The sequence below is a fragment of the Mustela erminea genome, chromosome 15 (assembly GCF_009829155.1).
Source record: "Mustela erminea isolate mMusErm1 chromosome 15, mMusErm1.Pri, whole genome shotgun sequence".
NCBI lineage: Eukaryota > Metazoa > Chordata > Mammalia > Carnivora > Mustelidae > Mustela > Mustela erminea.
The window spans coordinates 43,391,763-43,401,242 of NC_045628.1; positions in this window are offsets into that span (position 1 = coordinate 43,391,763).

Here is a 9,480-nt window from a genome sequence, read left to right on the forward strand (position 1 = left end):
CCCTCATTGACTAGTATAAGGCCAGACACTGTGGCTCCTTTTCTCTTTTTTAACATCTCTTGATGTTCAGTAAAAGCTAAATCTGTTTCCCAAATACTGAAATTGAATTTGTCGTGTGTATGTGTGTGTGTGTGTGTATGTACACGGTTAGAAGAATTACAATCTTTCAAAGGGAAAATGATGATAGCCAATTAATTTTGGAAGACCTCATAAAGTGAGACTTTAAACAATGGGTAGAACATAACATGGATGTGTTAAAGTGTTCAGATCCACAAAAAGTCTAATGATTTTTCCCACCTTTCCAGTTCCTTCTGACTTCTTTCTCAGATGCAATTCTCCCACTGAATCTCATGTCTGTGTAATCCTATCTCAGTGTCTGCTTTTAAGAATATCTGAACTAATGCAGAAAAAATTATGTTCAAGCAAAACATAGTAGTTGTGCAATCCTGAAAAATATATCTCCATGTGTTTTCAGTAGGGAGAAGGCTGCAAACAGATTCAGTGATATTAGGTAATATCTGAAATCCCAGGACAATAGATTCCCAAGTAATACAGTACTGAATTCCGATTTAAATTTAATTTAACATCATTATACAGGAAGACAAAACTACAAGTAGAAAAACTTCTAAAGGGGTGCCTGGGTGGCTCAGTGGGTTAAGCCGCTGCCTTCGGCTCAGGTCATGATCTCGGGGTCCTGGGATCGAGTCCCGCATCAGGCTCTCTGCTCAGCAGGAGCCTGCTTCCTCCTCTCTCTCTCTGCCTGCATCTCTGCCTACTCGTGATCTCTCTCTGTCAAATAAATAAATAAAATCTTTAAAAAAAAAAAAAAAAAGAAAAACTTCTAAAAACCTTCATAGTATAATTAAGGTAGAAGTGATTGAGAACTTGATCTAGGGTAACAGCTATTAGGAAAGGCAATCTGGCATAGGTGCTACACATTCCATTAAGTTCTTATGGGCAAGGCTAGATAAATAATTTATAGGATCGAATGCAAACAAACAGAAAAACACCAGGCACTTCACAGCACAGGGCCTTAAATGACTGCTTAGGTTGCATGCCTTTGAAGTCCACTCTATTCTCTGAGTATGCCAAGAATGCAAAGCCCTGAACATGCTCTACTTGGGCCATTTTTCAGGGTTGTTTACAATGGCAAACCCTGAACACTAAGACAATGTTTGTATTATGGACTAATATTCATATAGGAAATCCTAACCCCCAATGTGATAGTATTGGGATACAGGGCCTTTGGGAGGTAATAGGTTCAGGAGGTTGGGGCCCCCATGAAGAGATAAGTGTTCTTGTAGGAAGAAAAGAGAGTGTGTGGGTGGCTCGGTGGGTTAAGCCTCTGCCTTCAGCTCAGGTCATGATCTCAGGGTCCTGGGATTGAGTCCCGCATCGGGCTCTCTGCTCATCGGAGAGCCTGCTTCCCCCTTTCTCTCTCTGCCTGCCTCTCTGACTACTTGTGATTTCTCTCTCTGTGTATCAAATAAATAAATAAAATCTTAAAAAAAAAAAAAAGAAGAAGAAGAAGAAGAAGAAGAAGAAAAGAGCATCTCTTGACCATATAAGAATACAGGATAAACTAGCAGTCTGCAACCTAGAAGCAGGCTTTCACCAGAATCAGACCCTGCCAGCACTCTGATCTCAGACCTCCAGTCTGCAGATCTGTGAGAAATCAATTCCTGTTTGTAAGTTATTCAGTCTGTGGCACATTATTATAGCAGACCACCACAATCTCCATTAGGGGCCAAGAGTAAACTTCCTTTGTGTTTACTATTAATACTTTGGCTTCTGCAAGTTCAGTGTTCCTCAGCTATGACCCCAAACTACTTCATATACAGCATCCATTTGAGTTCCTCGTCATTGTCCCCATGAAACTGCAGGAATAGATGCAAACGCAATGCTCATACAATGAAGAGATTCAGATCTCTGCCAGCACACATGAAACACTGGCTAACTTATTAGTTTATAAGTAATATCAAATTCAAAATACTATGATTGGAAAAAAATGTGCAAACTTGCAAACATTAAAGAACCATATTAGAGACAGTATCAACTAATAAAAGACTGATGAAGTATGAGTGAATAGGAAGAAAAAAAACAATAGATAGGTATGTATTCCAAAACAGAGTTAACTGATAAAAATAAGATTGACAGAAAAAGGGGCTGCTGGAGAGAAAAATAAAAAAGTAACCATTTATATGTTTTGGATGCTTCCTCATAAGTGTCTCTTGAAAGTGATTCCTTTCAGTTTTCATTGCCACTGCTTTCTTCAAATGAATATACCACACCAACCTCTCTTCTTATCCATCACTATGCAAAATGAGACCTGAGTGATGAGAGAAAGAAAGAAAGAAGAGAGAAAGTAAGGAAATACAGATTAAGAGAGTTCAAGAGGTACTGCACAGCAAGAAGAGAGCTAGGATTTGCACCCAGGCCTGCCTGACCCAAAGCATAATTTCTTTCTTAACATGGATGAACACTGGACTCTGATGGCAAGACATCACATGAAGAGCAGTCTTTTCTAATTTCTTTAAATACTTTCAATTTCTATTGCAGTACTCTATATAAATACACTCTAGCTATGAATGACAAGAAAAGTTATTAAGTGATCATGTAGTACAGCACCTTGGCTTGATTTAAGAAAAGATAATCCCAAGTACAAGAAATACTGACTTCCCTTAAAACATTTTACAAGTGGGAATGTTCAACTTCTCTAAACAATATAGAATCATGTTTTCCTCTCTAGATACATTTCTAGATTCAAAATCATTCACCTATGTAACTTTTTAAATATTAGTACCCAGAGCATAGTAAAACAGAAATTGTGATTTTCAGTGTGCAAATTTCACACTTTCCTTCTTATATCAATGGAACTGCTTTCTACAGAGAAATTTAGAGTAGCTGTTCCTATATTTTATATCATGATCTCCAAAGGTATATCTCAATCTTTAAAATAAATATATTTGCAATAAACCATTTATTATTTTGAGACTCTCTTGTAGTGTGGAATCTCAAAAAGCTGAGTTTATTTTGTTGCTATTTGCATTTCACTATCTTCTATATTCTAGCAGAGTTTCAGCTTGACTGCATTTTTTTTTTTCATCATGCTGGTAGTTTTATGAAAACTTAAGATGGAATTTGAGGATAAAACAATATCTACCAAACTATTTTATTATCTCTTTGTGGGCATTTCATTTTATGATTTGACTTCAAACAGCAAATATTTGGTGGTCTGCAGAAGAGAAAATTTAAATTTAACTTGATGTCTGCTGGCATTTAGGAAAAAATATCCCTTCAACTTCTGAATTTAATTCTATACCTTTCACAGGGAAGTATCTATATATGTGCTTTATATTCTACATGTAACAATCTAAGCCTGGGAATTTTCCTGTGAATTGCCTCTGCTTTAGGTCTTCACAACAAACTGGACTAAATAATATCAGCATTTATAGATATGAAATATGACAACTCTAGAAATATTGCTCATTTGCAAAGCCCAGCAACTTTACTTTTTCCCCCTCAGCTCTGTGTTTCTAGGTGCCACTTGCAATGTGTCATAAGCATTAAGTATAAGACCCACTCTCACTCCCCTTCCTCCTTTGCACACTAGGCAGATATGATCCATTCTGCCATAATATCTGATGAATTTTGCATGAGATTCTTAAGAGCAAAAGCTATTAAGTACAGCAGTAGGCAAGAAGTCAGTCTTGCTAATAGAAGTTTTTTTGAGTGCTTCTGGAAAAAGCCAATGTTCTTTCTTAAGTTCTGGGTCACTTAAGATGGTTTCAGCAACTAAGGGTTAGTACACCTGACTTCCTTTCAATGGTAGAGTTATTTTATTTTTTAGAGATAGCTAAAAATACTTCATAAGAGATTTTGAGGAAAGTACTTCAGACTCAGAGTTATGAAATGAACCCTACCGAAGTCCTCTACAAAGTTTCATGAGTTAATCGACAAATGTTACTTGACTTATAATTTAATTGATTGATTAACCCAGAAAAATACGTTCAAGTTCATATAGCAGTTTTGCTGCATTTCCTTGGTCAGCTACCCCAGGATGTCTCAAACATTTAAATATAATTACAGTTACAGTCTCCCTGTTTAATAATTTTCCTTTGGAAAAAATCTCTCATTTGCTAACTAGTATGCTATTCCATTTGTTGCTTCAAGTGTTAAAAGAGAATTTTGTTCAAATAACACAGACTGAATCAAATATTATCTAAGGGCAAACAAAGAGGAAGGACGAGTGACATTTTGAAAGTTGCATTAATTTTTTACCTAAGGATATGATTTATCTTACTGAAATAGTCATCTATAATAGAGAAGTCTAATAATATATGCTATTCTACTCACTTGATAAGTAGTTACTTCAGTGCTTTAGCTGATATTTTAATCTGTGAAGGACTCTGCAGCGGGGAAATTTTAATTTTGTTGTTGCTTCAAACACTATTTGTTTTTTTGTTCAAGTTTTTATTTAAATCCAAGCTAGTTAACAAATAGGGCAGTATTAGTTTCAGGTGTAGAATTCAGTGATTTATTACATACATCACGAGGTACTCAACACAAGTGCCCTCCTTAATATCCATCACCCATTTAGGCCACACCACCCACTTCCCCTCTAGTAACCATCAGTTTGTTCTCTATAGTCAAAGAGTCTGTTTCTTGGCTTTTGGCTCTCTTTTTTTGTTGGCTCTCTTTTTTTGTTCCTCCTATGTTCAACTGTTTCGTTTCTTAAATTCCACATGAGTGAAATCATATGGTATTTGTCCTTCTCTGAGTGTCTTATTTCACTTAGCGTAACACTCTCTAGCTCCACCTATGTCATTGCAAATGGCAAGATTTCATTATTTTTATGGCTGAGTAATATTCCATGTGTGTACACACACACACACACACACACACACACACACACACCTACCTTTGTCCATTCATCAATGTACACTTGGCCTGGTTCCATAATGTAGCTATTGTTGACAATGCCTCTATAAACATCTAACATTCATTTTCATCAAAAGTAAAATAAATTGAAATGCTGAGAAACTTTCAAGTAAGATCTAGCTTAGAGACTAGAGATTACAGTCAGCTTTAGAGATTATAGTGCTTAGGATGCGACTTCAGCAAGATGTCAGAATAGGTAGCCCTAGGCTCTCCTAACCTCTGTAAATACAGTTCCACAAATAAAGACCATTCCTTTTGGAGAAAGACTATCTCCTTCTGGAGAAATCCAGAAGCTAGCTAAGAGGCTCCTGTATTCTAATCAAGCATAAAACAGCTACATTTAGGCCAGTAGGGAAACCTGAGACATTCTCTTGTCATAATCCTCATCCCTGACACACCACCATATAATCAGGAGGAAACTCCCGGCTCTCAACTTCTTCCTGAGGAGGGAAAGAGTTGGACTATGCATTAAAAGCTCCAGTTTTCTGCCTTCTGCCCAAAGGACTGGCTTCTGTCTTGCCTGCTTCAGAATACTAACAGAACCAGGCATACTCTGCTGTTTGGAGCAGAGTGAACAAAGATGGCAGACTGTATACGATTGCTGTAACCACTCCTGAAGGCTCTATAAAGAATAGCTGAAAAAGAAGTCCATTTCCCATTTTCTCTCTGGAGAGAGAAAATGGTGGACCATGTATCCAATGCCTCAACTTTTACATAAGCTTCCCAGGGGACTGGCTTTGGCATAGCTATCTCAAGGCACTGATGGGGCCTAGCAAATGCCAGCTTCCTGGAAACCAATGAGAGGAGTGGGGAAAGTCATCTTGAATGTCACCATAGCCCTCTTTCTGACTCAGCACAGTTCAAGGAGATGAAAACTATCATTCCCTTGGGAGAAAGAGAGATAAACCAGGTGTCCAATGTCCCAGCTTCTCTCGGAGCTGTCTAAAGTAGTATCTCCGTCTTGCCTACTTCAGAGTGCTTAAAGGACTCAGGTAACTCAACACCTGGGAACCCAGTGAGACAAAGACTATGGTTTGATCTAACATTCACAACTATCTCCCCTGGCTCAGCACAGAAGGAATGGTAAAAAATTCCAGGTCCCAGCTTCTTCCTAAGGAGAGAAAATGCTAGATAGTTGTCCAACAATTCAACATTTCTGGAACTGCCCATCTTCAAAAACTAATCTTAGAAGTCTCTGTGTTGACTTCTGTAGCTATGAAAGATGCTTTTGTTTTCATGTTTCCTTGCTGCCTAGCATACAAGTTTCCTTATTCTGTCATTGGAGTTTTCTTCTTCTTCTATTACATATGTTTTATTACAAACTCCTACAAATTCTGTGTATATGTAAATACGTGTTGGCACAATAATCTAGATCTAACAGAGACACTTTCCAAATGGTTAAGAATTATGCATGTTAACTTTTTTAATAAAACTGAAAGGGCAGGTTAAGATGTTCCATGTATAATTTATTTTTAAATAAATTACATTAATTGATAAAGTATTCTATTTTTATATAACTCCACTAAAATGTATAGCTTTTAGATAAAGTGGTATTATATATTCATTCTCTCTGTGCAGTAAAATACTATAATAATAAAATTAAAAGATATGAGATCTAGTCTTTAGATTTTTTAGAATAGTGCACATAGTCCATGTTTTTTGACATGTCTTATACCTCTAGATTCTGTCACCTGTAGCAGACACTGTTGATACTCTATCCTTCCTTATCCCTTTGGTCTTTACTATCACAAATTTGATCAAATTCCAAATGTCAGCACACACTTATTCTGGTTGATAGAGCCCACTCAGCCTCTATGCATGGCAGGCCAGAAGCACCACAGAATTAAGAACTTCTGGAAGTAACCTCTTACCAATGACTTGGGGGAGCTGTTACCTGTCTTTGCTCCTTAATCCTTTGGAAAACAAAACTCTGAGTACAGATTCTAAAACTTTTTCCAGCATTCTCTAGCAGGATTAAGTTGCAGTTACTCACAGTGATCAACTGCTTGAAAATATATCTTTTATATACCCTTTCCACTTTTTTCTCTATACCCTCTGCTGGTACTTCCTGCAGAGGAATGTTTACTCCTTACAAAATAAACATTTGCATTCAGTTTTTCTCTCAAAGTCTGCTCCCTCTGACCCTCCCCCACCTTGTGTGCTCTCTCTCTCTCAAATAATAAAATCTTTCAAAAATAAATAAATAATAAACTCCTCAGACTCTGACTACTGTTTTCTATTATAACAGATGTCTCAATCACTCCAATTGTTTGTCAAACTAATTAAGAGCCATAGTTTATATAAGTCCATTTATTTTCAATCTATAAAGAATTTACTAATCACTGGGGTGGCGATATTATACCAATTTTAATGATAATTGTATTATTTGAGTTCATAGGGCTTGAGAGTGAATAGAAACAATTCAGAAAGCAAGATATTCTATTATTTGATTATTGAGAGGTATAAGTATCGATTATGTATCAGTATTATTCTTTTGTTCATGAATTCCTCCCTATTGGACCTAATTTTCATAATCAGGTTTCACTCACATTACCACATTAGCAATTTCAAGATATCTATATTGCCCCAAACTCTTTATCTGACAATTCACCCCTCTCTTTACAAGTCACATTTTTTCTATTTTATTCAGAAAATATAATTAACAAATTATTTCCTCTTCTTATGCATAAGCATATACATTCAGCTGATTCCACAAATATTATTCTCTCCTTTATCTCAATTGTATTGATTTTTTTTGCCATGCTGTGATATGCATTGAAATTATTATTACTTCTTCTGTATAAATTTATCTCCTTGAATTTTCAAGATGATTTGCTTTCATTCTACCGAAGACTTATTTCCAAAGACTAAACCTTCTGGTTGTCTCATCTGACAATTTCAATTCAATGTTTCAACATTCTCCTCAAATCTATCCATTTGAAAGAACAACATCAACCACAAAACAAAACACAACACTAAAATATTGTCTTGAACTTCAATATTCCCCTTCATCTACAAAATATTTTACTGCAAAAATCTGGGGAAAATTAGGTTACACTCACCACTACTATGCCCTAACTATACTGACCCATCACCTGACTAAATCTCACCTCTCATCCTTTTACCTAACTACAATCTGTCCCCCACACACAACATTCCATTAAGCCAGATTTCACCAATATCAAAAATAAGTTACAAAGAATATTAGTCACATTTGACATTGTTTACAGTCCTCATTCCTCACAGAATTTTGTTTTCTTACTTTCCATAAGACTAGACTTAGCTGGATTTTATTTATATTCTTGACCACTTTTTATCAAAATCATCGTTTATTTATATTTGCCTTCCCAAAACATAGACAAGAGCTCTCCATAAGTTCTACTCTAGATCTCTTTACCATTTCTAGATATTCTTCCTACTTAAATGTAATGCAGTTTTGTTCATCTGCCTTTTCTTCTTTCATACAGAAGACCAAAATCTACCCCTGAGTTATTCTATTTCACAAGTCGATTAAGATACATAATTCACCAAAAATTGGAATTTATGCATAAGACTACTCAGCTGGTTTTAGGTTAAAAAACTATTTCTAAGACTTGTAATTACTATAATTATTCTTGTATTATTTCTAACTTGATAAAATGTACTAAGGATGTATATCAATTTTGAATTATATAATCTACAAACATAATCTACATATAAATAACATGTTGATATATTTAATATTTTATTTATATATTAAATATTGGATTCTATGTTTATTACAGTTCATATATAAGTTACACAGAAATATAACATATATTCACATACATATGTGTGTGTTTTATTCTTCTTCCTGAACATTTAATGAAGCATGGGAACTTATTTGGAAATGGCCAGAAACTACATAACAAAATATATATAGGCCAATTGCTTCTGTTAGGTTTTGTAGTAGTCAAATAAATCATTCAGCTTGCATTTCTAAAACTCCTATTTGTTTTCAATATAGCTAGCATAAAATGTTTGTTATATAATGAAGGAAAGTTTTCTCAAGGGTAAGAAACAAAAAAGAGACAGCTCAGTTCCATTCAAACATTTGGATTTTAATATTTTGTACTACTAATTTATTTTTGCTCTCAAAGTTAAACTCAGTGTGTGTGTTTTCCATATGCACAATCTTGAATTTAGAATACTCATATTTATTTTTAACAGGAAATACCATACTGTGGTACCTGTATAGTCTGTCTGTTGTTAAATTTCTCAAATGTTTTTCTTCCATGTTGATTTAGGGTAATACCGCTATAAAATTTCCTAAACTAAATTGATGTACTTTTTTCTGGAAGACTTCAATGTCCATTATTACAAAGCAACCAACTTGTTTCAGTCAAACCCCTTACTATACTATTTTTTCCAGAGTGTATATTATTATGCAAATATTATTACACAAATACAACAAATTTTACAATTTCAACAGGCTATATCAATTCCATAAAATAGGGAAAAAAGTGATTCTTAATAAAATCAAGATTTCATTATTTTACTCTTTTTAAAACTAGTGGATAT